The following is a 12747-nucleotide window of genomic DNA, read 5'->3' as shown; positions in this document are numbered from 1 at the left end:
AACCCAAGTAGATCACCCTAATCTTTTATTTGCAAATAGATTGTGCGCAGATGGCACGTCATTTGAGACAGTGCCATCTTAACAATATGGACTAACGATACAGCAAACAGAGCAAAACCAATCTTGACTTACAGGTCAGAGTTAATTACACATTGAGCAGTATATTGTTAGAACTTAATATTCCTGATATTTACACTGGCTGCTTCCTTATTTATATGACAATATCACCTGAGTGAAGATCATTGATTGCTGTCTCACAAATGTCTAGTGCATAATATGCAGTTGCTGGATTTTTCATGGAGAACATCTATCATGTACGTTTATACATTTGCAGCCTTAGGCGTGACTGAATTTATCGTGACAACGACTAAAAACAAAACAAATAAATTCAGAGCTGAATTACATAAATTTAGAGTTGTTAAACATTGAACCTCATTAATAAATCATCAGAGAGGTTTCATATGGCTCCCCATGTTTCTAGATTACTTAATAATTCTGTTAGTATACTGTGTAGTACATCCTATCTATTGTGTATACTTCGTAGCTCCATGGTCTGTGGAGACATGGTGAATGTTTGTGGCAGGTAAAACTACGACACAAGCAAAATCAGGGCGTGTTTTTGTGGTATCCTTATGTTCTAAGATGTGAAATTTGCCATACTTAATACAGTTCATTGACAAAATATAAGTAAGACATTGAATACACAGAGCAACAAGACAGTTAACAAAATAAATGTTTTTACAAACATTTACCGAAAAATATTCGCTAAGTCACACGTGCATTGGTTCAGTGTCACATGAGTGTAGTGAGGGTCACTTAATGTGCACAATTTCGTGAAGAGTATACAAGCATGTCGTCGACTTTTACAGCAAGGGTGGGTCGCTGTGCTGGAACAGGCAATGCAGAGGACAACAGATGAGCCGCCTCTGGCCCTTGACGGTTCATAGGCGAGCGATTATTGTGCTGTGATGTCTCGACTGATCATGGCCAGCCTTCTCCAACATCGTACTTCCAGGAACACAGCTGTGTGATCCAAAACAGCAGTGATCAGTGTCCACAAGGTGTATACGGATGCAGCTGTTACTTGTCTGTGAAGTCGCTTCAACTGTTCTTTAACAGTAATGATTATGATCGCCTAGTAGAACAGGTATTGTATGGACTAGCTTGCGGTTAACCAATTTCCAAAGATTATACCTCTATGGGAATAGGGTATACTGATCTGATAGCTGAGCTAGATAGCAGTTGAGAAGTTCTCTGCAGGAGGATATAGCCTATACTCACTATGCTGGCTAGTGAAGAAACGCTTGGTGGTGTAAACAGGCTATAAGATACTGAGTTTCAACATGAGAAGCGGATATTTAGGGTGTCACGTTGTAGCTGACTTGTTCCGTTATGATTGCCAGTTGTAGAGGGCCTAGTGTGGAAATGTATCACCATACCATTCGCAACAGCTCTCACAGGTTGCGGGAATGCCTTCAATGACACACTCTGCCGCAGCAGGCTGGTATTTACCTCTCCAGCATATCCCGAAGGAATGCTCCATTAGGCCTTGCTGCGCCCCTTTGGTTCAGCATCCCACTGTAGAACATGCAGCAGCTGAGACCAGTTGAACAAGACTGCGGCACGCGACACATGACCGCAATCCTAGCTCGCCTGCTGCATGCTGTGACGTCGCAGCCTTCCACTGCATTTCCATTCGATTGATGCTGGCTGTCAGGACGCGCTCTGGAAACATCAAAAGCATGACACTTCGCAACGTGACCCTGCACAATCCTTTGCGACCAGGCTCAGTACTTGGACTCTCTTGTTATCTAATATATGTTCATAAATATGTTTTTCCGTGATTTCAGTGACTGGAGAGTCTTTCTGAAGGTTTGAAAGTAATACTGTATTCGAACAGTAGGCTATACCTCAAAGAAAAAGTTACACATTAGACATGAAACAGACTTTCCAGACGGTTGTGTTTTTAAATCATCGTGAAATCTGCTAGCGCTCACAGGCAGCACACCGCTCCTGGTACAAGCGGCGCTCAGGGACCACAGAACAGCTACGACATCTGAAGATGGGCTTATAACAGTCAGAAACCGGTCGTGTGAAAATAAAGGAATTTACAACTGAAGCGGTATTTTCAACCACTGCTAAAATGACAAGCTCTAATTTAATTATGGGTGTCGATACGTCATGGTGGTGTGTTGCATGTAAGATTGTGATGTTAGGACGTCGTGATCGATGTGGGACACACGTATAACTATCTTCACAGGGCAGTGACATGTTGATGTCATGACTTGGCGCCATTGTCTGGAAACGACGATGCCAGACTTAGTGGATGGACAATGTTGTGGCCTTAGGTGTATTGTCTGGATGCAATGATGTCAGAGCTGCTGGACTACCCTGAATCGACAGTGATGTTCTACTGGGGTTTTGTTCAGCTATCTTATTTGAAGCAGTTTAAATCTTTAACTGAAGTATGTGAATCTAACAGAATACAATGCGTTATAGTGGAGAGTGAATGCCCCACGTCTCTTTAAAAATACACTATTTAGCAACACCATAAGACTGCTTGATGACAATACTGCTTCGTAAAGGAAACAATCACCGCTGAACCATCGTAAGGAATTGTGGAAGTCAGAGATAAAATTTCCTCAAGATATAACTGAACTTTATAACTTTAAAAATTATGAAATACATCTGCCTCACGTTGTTAAGAAGGCATGCATTGGTATGTTATTAGCTGATATAGTGTCTGCAGAAGTTAACTGTAAAGTATCCATATTAACGCATGACGCAATCAGTACGAATAGACAATTAACACACCTTGAAGAGGTCGAGATAAGGCTCAGTAGCTCGAGCAGCAACTGCTACTGCTTTGAGCGCTTGACACTCGTTACCACCTCTGCATCTCTTATATCTTTAGAAATAGTTATGGCCACTGAATTCGTGGAACTCTGATCACAATGTCAGCACTTTTCTGCCCTTAACCAGCTGTGATGTACGTATGAGGCATTCTACAACCATCTTATCTCAAGCGTTTTAAGTCTTCAGTCGAATAATATGCAATTAATGGAATACAGTGCTTTATACGGTTTGTGAATGATCGTAAGACTGTTGGCTGAGAGTACTTTACATAGAGGAAAGAATCATCACTGGATAATTGCACGGCTTTGTGGTAAACCGAGATAAACACTTGCTCAGGGTATAATGATAGGTGATAAATTTAAATGTACTGATACGTACCTGTTTGAAATTGTTGAGAAGCTATGTAATTGTATGTTGTTAGCTCAGTTAGCGCCTGCAGAAATTACATACAAAATATGCAGAACATTCATGCTGAGCACGCATGGCACAATCACCATGAATACTAAGACAGTTAACAGACCTGACGAGGATGAAAAAAGATTCAATAGCCTGTGTTACAACTACATCTCCTATAAAAAGTGTGAGCGTTTGACACTCGTTAACACATCTGAGTCTCTTAAATCTCCTAAAATAGTTCTTGGGCGCTGCACAGAATGGAAACACGTTGCAATGGAGCAAACGTTCTAGAAATGCAGCTAGTTACGTTTATTATTTAAGGGTCGCCTACCCATAGGGAATTTGAAGGACACTAGAAACCTTAGAATATACATCAGTTCGAGGATAAAAAACTTTTCATTGGTATAATCAAATGAACAGTTGACAATGAATAACCTAAACAAATGTTCTGAAAACTGTAGCGAACTAAGGGAAGTAGACTGTAAACTCTGTGTGACTTCCATTGGTGAGACATGTATTTCATGCAGATAAGTGAGCGTACAAGATGAGTAACTAAATGAGATAAGTGCGAGCTGTTCATAAGATGAATTACGCTGTCTAAGCGAAACTCATATTCATCAATTACAGAGAGTGTGCCAGTCAGTACCAGATGAGAGCTAAGAAGCAAATCCTCTCCAGTCCAAATTCTTTCCTGAACTTGTGCAATTCCCAAGTGAGTTCCACGTGGAGGGAAGAATTGATGCTGCTGCTAATCTCACGAATGAGTATGTTCCTTTTTTATGGAAACAGGGAACCAGCAACAAAAACTTCACACTCAAACTTGCAAAAATCATCATTGTGATTCTTGAGGTTAGTAGTGGTTTAGAACAGTGCCTCCATTCATCAGAACCATCCGCACTGTGTCTGATAATGGGAGCGTTACTTTGTATTGCTCAGGCCATAAATTTGAAAGGAATTAACAAACACTCCCTTGCCCGATAATTACCAGTAGGTGGCTCTCAGGGGAAACCTGTCCGCCCCCGGTAGTTGAGTGACGCCGGCACGATAGATCAGCGTGTTCGGTCAGACCGCTGGTTAGCCTCTGTAATAAAAAAAGGGGGTTGGACCAATCAACAAACGAACTTTAACGGATGTCATGTGACGTCCGCAACGACAAAACCCAACGATCAACAACGAAAAAAAAGTGGTCAGCGTGACAGAGTGTCAATCCTAAGGGCCGTGTTCGATTCCCGGCTGGGTCGTAGATTTTCTCCGCTCAGGGACTGGACGTTGTGTTGTCCTAATCATCATCAATTCATTCCCATCGACGCGCAAGTCGCCGAAGTGGCGTCAAATCGAAAGACCCGCACCCGGCGAACGGTCTACCCAACGAGAGGCCTTAGTCACTCCACATTTTTCTTTTTAGGGAAAGCTGTGGCCAAACACAAAACCGATCTGTCCTTGCCGAACTTTAATAGTACTGATTTTTGTTAGGCATTTCGGTTTATTGCCATCACTGGACCTGTCACGAGACGAAAAGCATAGACATGGGATGTACAATTCTCTGGACATGTTAGAAAAATATTTTTCGTAAGAATAAAAAATAACCATTATTTCAACAGATCACAAAAGGAGAAATGCTTACAATTAATGAGGTATGGATACAGTAATATACATGAGTAATTCATACTAAATACTTTAAAACATCAATACAATGTACGAAGTTTGTGAGAAAAGTAATGAGATGGACAACAATGCGAGCGATCTGGCAATGCTGTGTTGTATTTGTGTACACCGGCGTGTTAATCCCTTCCAGATATTCATTCCGAGTTTCCGCTCCGTACAGCCCTCAGGCGATTTTTAAGAGCGTCATTACTGAAGTTGTGTGTTACGAAAATAGAACAGCGCAGTTCTGAGCAAAGTTATGCCATCAAGTTTTGTGTTAAACTCGGCAAATCCGTGAGTGTGGTCTTTTTAAAGTAGAAAAAGGCCTGTGGGGAACATCTCCTGTGAAGAACACAACTTTTCCGCTGGCACAAATCATTTTTGGAGGGTCGAGAACATGATGAAGATGAACTTCGCTCAGGGGGGGACCTTCAAAGAATCGACAGAAAGTTAGAACGTGTCCATGCTCTTGTGAAATTACACCGACATTAAAACGTAGGTATGAAGGATGAGCTGTTGAACCAAAGCTCTTTCACCGGATATCAATTTTTGACCGGAGTTTTGCACAAGCGATAAGTTCATTACTTAGTAGAGGGACAATCGAAGAATAGTGTGTGTTGATCTTCTTGACAGGACTGCCAATGACCACCAACGGTTCAGTCGTGTGATCACAGGTGATGAATCCTGGATTCATGAGTACGATCCGGGGGATAGGCGGCAAAGTGAAGACTGGCATACACAGAAGTCTCCCCGACCGAAAGAAGCTCAAGTGAGAAAATCGAAGATTAAAATAATGCTGAATTGCTTTTTTGACAGTAAAGGCATCGTGCATAAAGAATTTGTTCCTCCAGGGTAATTTGTCAACCAAGTGTTTTACGAAGATGTGCTTGAAATGCCATGGAAAAGCGTGAATCTAATGAGGCCGGACATTGCAGACATTGCAGACAAGAGCATGCTGCATTACCACAACGTCCCATGTCACACGGACACTTCGATCACGGAAGTTTTGCCCTCAAAAGGCATTTCTGTTGTTCCACAACCTTCCTTAATCACTGGTCGGAGAGCTTATGACTTTTTCTATTCTATAAATTGAAAAATGACTTAAAAGGACGTCATTTTGAGACTGGAGAACATTCAAAAGAATGTGACCGACATGTTAAAATCTCTACCAGTTGAAGCCTTTCACTGCTGCTATCTGGACTTGGAAAAACGACCCAGCCGATGAATAGCTGCCGAAGGGTATTACTTTGAAGGGCACTGAATTGTTGTTTGAAAAAAATTAAAATTTTGGTAGATAAAAATTAATCTCATTAATCGTATATCGTCTAAAATTAGGTACTTATTTCGTGTGTAGGTGCATGCTGGCAGGCGACAGAGTCACTGGCAAGAAGGTAAACTACTCAACTGCCATCAGGTGGAGTTCAGAGCGCAGTAACAGTGCAGTCTATTTGACAGATGAAAAATAAGTACAGACATGAGTAAAATGTAAATTGTATTAAAAATATTTTTTCCTTTTGTATAGATGCCTTAAGTAAACATTATAATAACAAATCCATGTGGATTATTGTATTTGTAACTACACAGTGATCAGAAACAGTCTGAAAAGCATGTAAGGGTGTAGTATTGTAGACTGTTCTGAGAAATAATTGTAAAAAAGTTCTATACATTGTGCCGTTTCCGAGTTAATCGGTATTGAACTGAGTCAACCAGACGGTTGAGCTCGTAAACTGAAGCGGCCCGACAGATTCAGTTAGTGTCAGTTTTTCTCATAAGGCAGATATAGCATACGAGACTACTCAGCCCTTGCACTAGGTTCGATCCTTGCTGCCGTCGTATGATCAATTTTTGTATCGCTATCCGTTCCGTTTTACGAGATAAACTACCCGTTTGGCAACACCGTCTCTGGAGGACCAATTGAATTTGCTCGCGCGACGGCCTCATTGTCTGACTTCAATGCTAGTTAACTAGGAAACGGCGCAACGTATCGAACTTTCTCTTGGCAGTTATTACTCAGCACGATCTTCGCTGCAGCACCCTTACAAGCTTTTCGGACGGTTTCTGTTCTTCCTTATGTTGCTCTCGTAAGTTTATAACCAAATTCGTGTTAATGTAACAGTAGTACAACGTAAGGAAGTTATCAGTAAAAAATTGCAGCACCGAACACAAGGCTCTGGAACAATAAGAGAGACATCGTGGGGTCCTAAAACATCACAAAGAAGCCGCCAACAACAACAATGTATAAGAGGCAGTGACAAATTCGTAAATAAAATGATGACGAGGCAACCAAAGCCGAACCCATGTCGAGAACTACTTTGTGGCAATATAAACTTGACAGAAATCTATGGTCCAGTAGAGCGTCTTAAATTAGTAGAGCGAGGCTGTCATATTAAAGAAGTCCATTTTTTCCCCTTCAGCTGAGTGAAAGATGGCGTTCTGCACAGGAATGGCAATGTACTGGCAAGAGGAACAAGAGGGATACTAGGAAAAATCGACGAGGAAGCGTCAGAAAACTCTGTAACCATTCCTTAGAAACAGAAATTGGCTGACATTCAAGTGTCTCTTATGACAGAACAACTGCATGGAATACTTCAGTAGCTCTCTTGATTCTTCGATGTACAGGTTCAGCTGTAGGGAGTAAGGCCGCATCCACGCCTTACCCATTTTCCAACTGAGCACTTCTTTCTTGGATTTAAATTCTTTTGATTCGGTATAGGTTCCTCGACATGTTTATTAAATTCATTCCCTACAGCTTATCTTTATTTTTCTCAAAAGTCAAACATTTAGTAGCTACCTCTTCCGGAGTTCTACCACCTTGACCGCCAATGTGTCGCAGACTCCTTCCACCACTGCGGGAACGTGACAGGAATATGCGTGATAACGGTCAAATATTGATGGAACTGCGAGAAGTTGTATTAGAAAATTTATCTCTTAGGCCTTTAGTTTCATGGCCAAATATCCATTGTGATGGTTCCGGCTATTTTTTACCGGTGCACTTAATCGTTTGTTCTCTAACATTACATGACACACGAGGCTACTGATCTAACTTTTAAGTGCACTTGTTAATGACCGACTGATGCTGTCATACAGTGGAAACTATATAACACTTCGATGAAATAGCCATCCCAAGAAAAGTAATACACAGTTGTATAGGTATCATACAAGGGTTGGTACGCTTTTAACTACCTACACTCAACTACTTTTCAATGTCACCCAAACTATGTAGTGACATCATGCTAGGGTATCAACATTATGTTGCATTACAAAATGTTTGACAACTTCTACCGCGCTGCTAACTTAATCAATCATACAATAGCGACTACGTGACACATGGTCCAAAACGTCACTATGATACAGTAAAAATATTAACAAATTACGCCATTCCTCTTTCCACTGTTTGCGTTGTCATTGTTCTGTAAAAGCACGTTAAGGCTAGCTATCATCTTCAAGACTTCGGTGAGTTGCAATAATGTTTTAAGTAAATTTTTCATCCCATCCTGCATTTAGTAGCTGAAGTTTCCCCATCAATCATAAATATTGTAACACTTTATACAATATCACTATATGCCCCAAAAAGATTTGCGACGATTGTCTCCAATATTACGGTATATTAACACCATAATACCACTACCAAAGGCACTGAGAACCACAGAAAAAAGTCTGCGTCTTAGAGGTAGTAAGAAAATATTCTCTGCATCACAGGTGTTATTCATGTGTGTTCTTACTTCACCCATCCTGTGTAATTTTGTGTGGAGCTTTCATATTCCTATCAGTCATGATTTTTGAATCTGTGACAGAAACGGAGAGATTATATCAGTGGTATGTTAATATTTCTCTAGCCACTTGTTTAACAGTCACTGAGTAATCAAGGATGAATGAGTTGTCTTTTCTTGTTCATGACTTTAGTGCAATATCTGTAGCATGCGTATTGATAATAGCCATTTCTGAGAGGTCTCTGTGTAAAGCTGTATACTAATACTGGAAGTACAGAGGAAAAACAACAAAAATTCGCTGTATGTATTCACTATACTGTGCAAGACAGTTTCATTTTGAGTAGATGTAGTCAATGCTACAGACAAAATCTTATTTCCATACTGATGTTTACATCCCTTAACCCTACACAGTTTCGCGAGAACCATGCCCCATTCTTCCAGGAAATCCCATTTACGTCCCCCGAATATTTCCATTAGACTTTCGTTCGGGGGAGTGTGTGGATCTATTACGATCGTAATAGCTCGTCTCTAAATTCGATGTCTAGAGATATGCCTCACTGATAAGGCCTCCAAACACCCGGAAAAAGCTCCGGAATAGGTGACACTAGCATCTTGTACACATTTTCCTTCGCAGAGGCAGTGCATGTTCCCAGAACGCTTCCATTCCTCTTCTCTACACTGATTTTACAAGACTGTTCCATTTAATAGTAATAAACCTAAATATTTGTTTGTTCATCACTATCAATCTTGTAATTAGATACTATGAGTTTCCTTCTCTATATTATAGCCGCTGTCACACATTTAACTTACCGTATTTTATTATAGCCCAAGAAAATTATGTTCATTGCTTCCCACAATTTCTTACCACTACCCAGTAATAACATGCTACAGCATCGTCGCAGAACAGTTTTATAGTGGCGCTAAATCGTTTACGTACACAGATCTGTGGGACATTCACCGTCCAGTGCAAAGCCTTGTGAGCTACTCTGCCGAAAAAACAATCGAACACCCTATTAAAGGTTTCCAATTCACTCAAAATCTACTGTTGCAACAGTGCATATGGAGTACATGCAATGATTACAGTTATAGATCAACAGCACAGGAGATTCTGAGAAACCAGGTATCTACCCATCCTGAAGCACTTTTATCAGTACCGTATGTTGTGTAGCTGCCATGGGGGGTCAACCCAGGCGCTTACTGTAGCTTCCAGTCGATCGTAAAGATGGCGAATACTATCGTGGGATACATTATGCCTCCCCTGCTCGATTTGTTCACGTAGTTCTGTAAGAGTCTTTGGTTGTGAAGTCGCACGAGTCACATCTCGACCTATCATGTCTCACAGGTCCTCCATTGCAGACGAGTCCGGAGATAATGCTGGCCAGGGAAGTTGCTGCACGTCTGACAGAACAGTGAGTTTCACAGGGAGTGTATGTGTGAGCATTATGTAGTTGGAATAACCCATCACCTTCCTGTTGCAAGAAAAGCAAAACAATTGGTCTGACATTCTGCATGTACAGAGCGTTGGTTAGTATCTTTCCAGTAACACCAAAGGTGGACGAGAACTGTAGCTTAACTGACCTCAGACCATAAGTCTCTTGGTGGGTACCGTGTGTCTTGGACGAATGCACTCTACGACACAGCATTTTTCCATGTCTACATCGTACACACAAGCGACCATCACTTGCTTGCAAGCAGAATATGCTTGCATCGTTGAAGACCACGGAGTGATCCTCTGAGGACACCAGTCGAGCCGTGGACGTAGATGCAGTGGCCTGAGTGGAAGATGGGCAAGAGGTGTGCGCGCCCGTATTCCCATTGCTAATAACCGGTTCACAGCGGTTCGTGTTAATTCGACTGGGCTCATGTGCTCTCTTATCTATGCAGTGGTAGCTGTTCGAACTGACACTGCTGCCCTTACAATACGACGATCCTGGTGGGCTACTCTGCTGCGTGGAGTCCAGAACCTCGCCTGTGCATGTGAGAATGCTCACATGACCACTGATGCCAATGGCCTATCATGTCCAAATGGTGTAGCAATTCTCCGAAAGGACTATCTCGCCACTCGGAATGCCACGATATGACCCCTTTCAAACTTGTTCAGTTTGGAGGAAGGAAGCACGAGTGTGTTTCCGTAGCGTGGCTGTGTGCTTGCTTCACAAGTTTGCATAACACTGAAGCCTTTGCTATGAGCATTCCTTATTAAAAGTTAGATGGCGCTCTGGTGGCTATGCCACTACGTGATCTGTTGGCAGACGACTCTGAAAACATTATTAGTTCATCTACTATCCCCCAGGTGGCATATGCCGTCAACGGATCAAAATCGACGTCGTCTTTCCAGGTGTACTAATTTTTACAGCATTGTATTAATTACATATTCCTCGACTAAAACCTTTAAGTTTTTCGGAAAAGGTGGTTCTAGAATGTCTCAGACTGATTCCTCAGGCTGTGCAGTAAAGGACAATAGCATTTGCCTGTTTCAGAACACACCATAACGTTTTGTGAAACTTCTCTACGTTTGTCCTCTCGTGGTTCTGTTCTGATGACATGTATTACTATCGCTCTCACGTCTATAGTGTTAGTATACGACGGCAGTTAGCTACTAACGAGTTGGCGCGTCCTTCCGTGGAGAGATCACGTCTCCGTCTACAAAATTCGGTCACACTGGACGCTATTTCGCCTTTCGATGACACGCATCGCCGGTCCTTCTGGTATTCTGACTTAGACGTTTCCCACGAGATACACGAACATCGATGGATTCGTGGCACCGCCTGCACACCTTCGGTGACACTTGCAAAAGGGTGTATAGTGCCGTCGGTTATCTTCGATAGCAAACTTACGACACTTTTTGTCTTTCATCCGGCATGCAGCAAGGCAAGGCTTCCACTAATCAAAAGGGCTATTCTGTCACGTCTAGAAATATTTACGCTAGTTCTAGATAGATAGAAGACTTTCACACTACTTCTGTCAAGCTACAAACTACGACTCACGATTGTATGAACTGATTTAGCGATTGCTATAAGTTTGACACAAAGTGATCCAAACCGCTTGCAAACTTTTCTCCGCAATATCAACAGCTCGTCTCCATTTCAACGGTTAAACTGTCCTAAAGAAGACAATCCCACAGGTCTACCCTCATATCCGAAAATAACCTGTCTTCATCTTCTTACACCTACAAATATCTTCGTCACTCAGAGCTCCTCCTGTTATTCAACCGCAATAGACAGTACGATTCTCAAGACTCGCAGAGATTCGAAAGATACATTATCAAGTGGTCGTTTTAAGCGCAAAGGACGTGGCGTTTGATTTCACGAAGTACAGTTCTTACTGGAAAATACAAAGCATAACAATATTGATTCTACGTTTGTGCCACATTTGAGACGTAGAATGTCATGAATAGCATCTTAACGAGAATCAGAGTGCGACATACTCACATCTTCACATCAGAATAGTAAGATTAAATTTCGATCTTGTGTGCTCGTCAAACACTTCTGACAGTTTTACAAAATTATATGACTGCTATGCAACCTCGCCAGAAACTCGTCTTGCTATAACGTAGATGCCCTACACCTCATCGATAGATTATGACCACGACAATCTTCCACAGCTACAGGAATAGACTCTACACGTTCGTAATTCACCATGAAAGTGCACACTGTCAATAAATCCTGCATGGGCCTTTACGATTACTGACAAATTTCTGCCACACCAAAATCTACCCACAGCAAAAATCTGGGTTGATAGAAGATACTGCATGAAACGACTGCAGTGCCCCTAGCCTGGTCACAGCGGGCCCTACAGCAGTGGTAGCTAGGACATCGAACACGCAAATGATGTTAATCAAAGCTCTGACACCATATCTATTAATACCTGGAATAGCAGATACATATAAGAAGTCTGGCGTCAGAAGTGTGTGACGCGTGCTGCAAACGTGCCATCACAGCTAGCTGAGTGTTTTCCGAAGGGGTGGTGAGGTTCCGTCCTCAAATGGCTGGCCGGCGACGTTGGTAGTTTTGGGATATACACTCCTGGAAATGGAAAAAAGAACACATTGACACCGGTGTGTCAGACCCACCATACTTGCTCCGGACACTGCGAGAGGGCTGTACAAGCAATGATCACACGCACGGCACAGCGGACACAC

Source organism: Schistocerca piceifrons, chromosome 1 (assembly GCF_021461385.2).
Source record: "Schistocerca piceifrons isolate TAMUIC-IGC-003096 chromosome 1, iqSchPice1.1, whole genome shotgun sequence".
NCBI classification, from domain to species: domain Eukaryota; kingdom Metazoa; phylum Arthropoda; class Insecta; order Orthoptera; family Acrididae; genus Schistocerca; species Schistocerca piceifrons.
The sequence above is the reverse complement of the archived record's forward strand: the minus strand, read 5'-3'. Positions refer to the sequence as shown.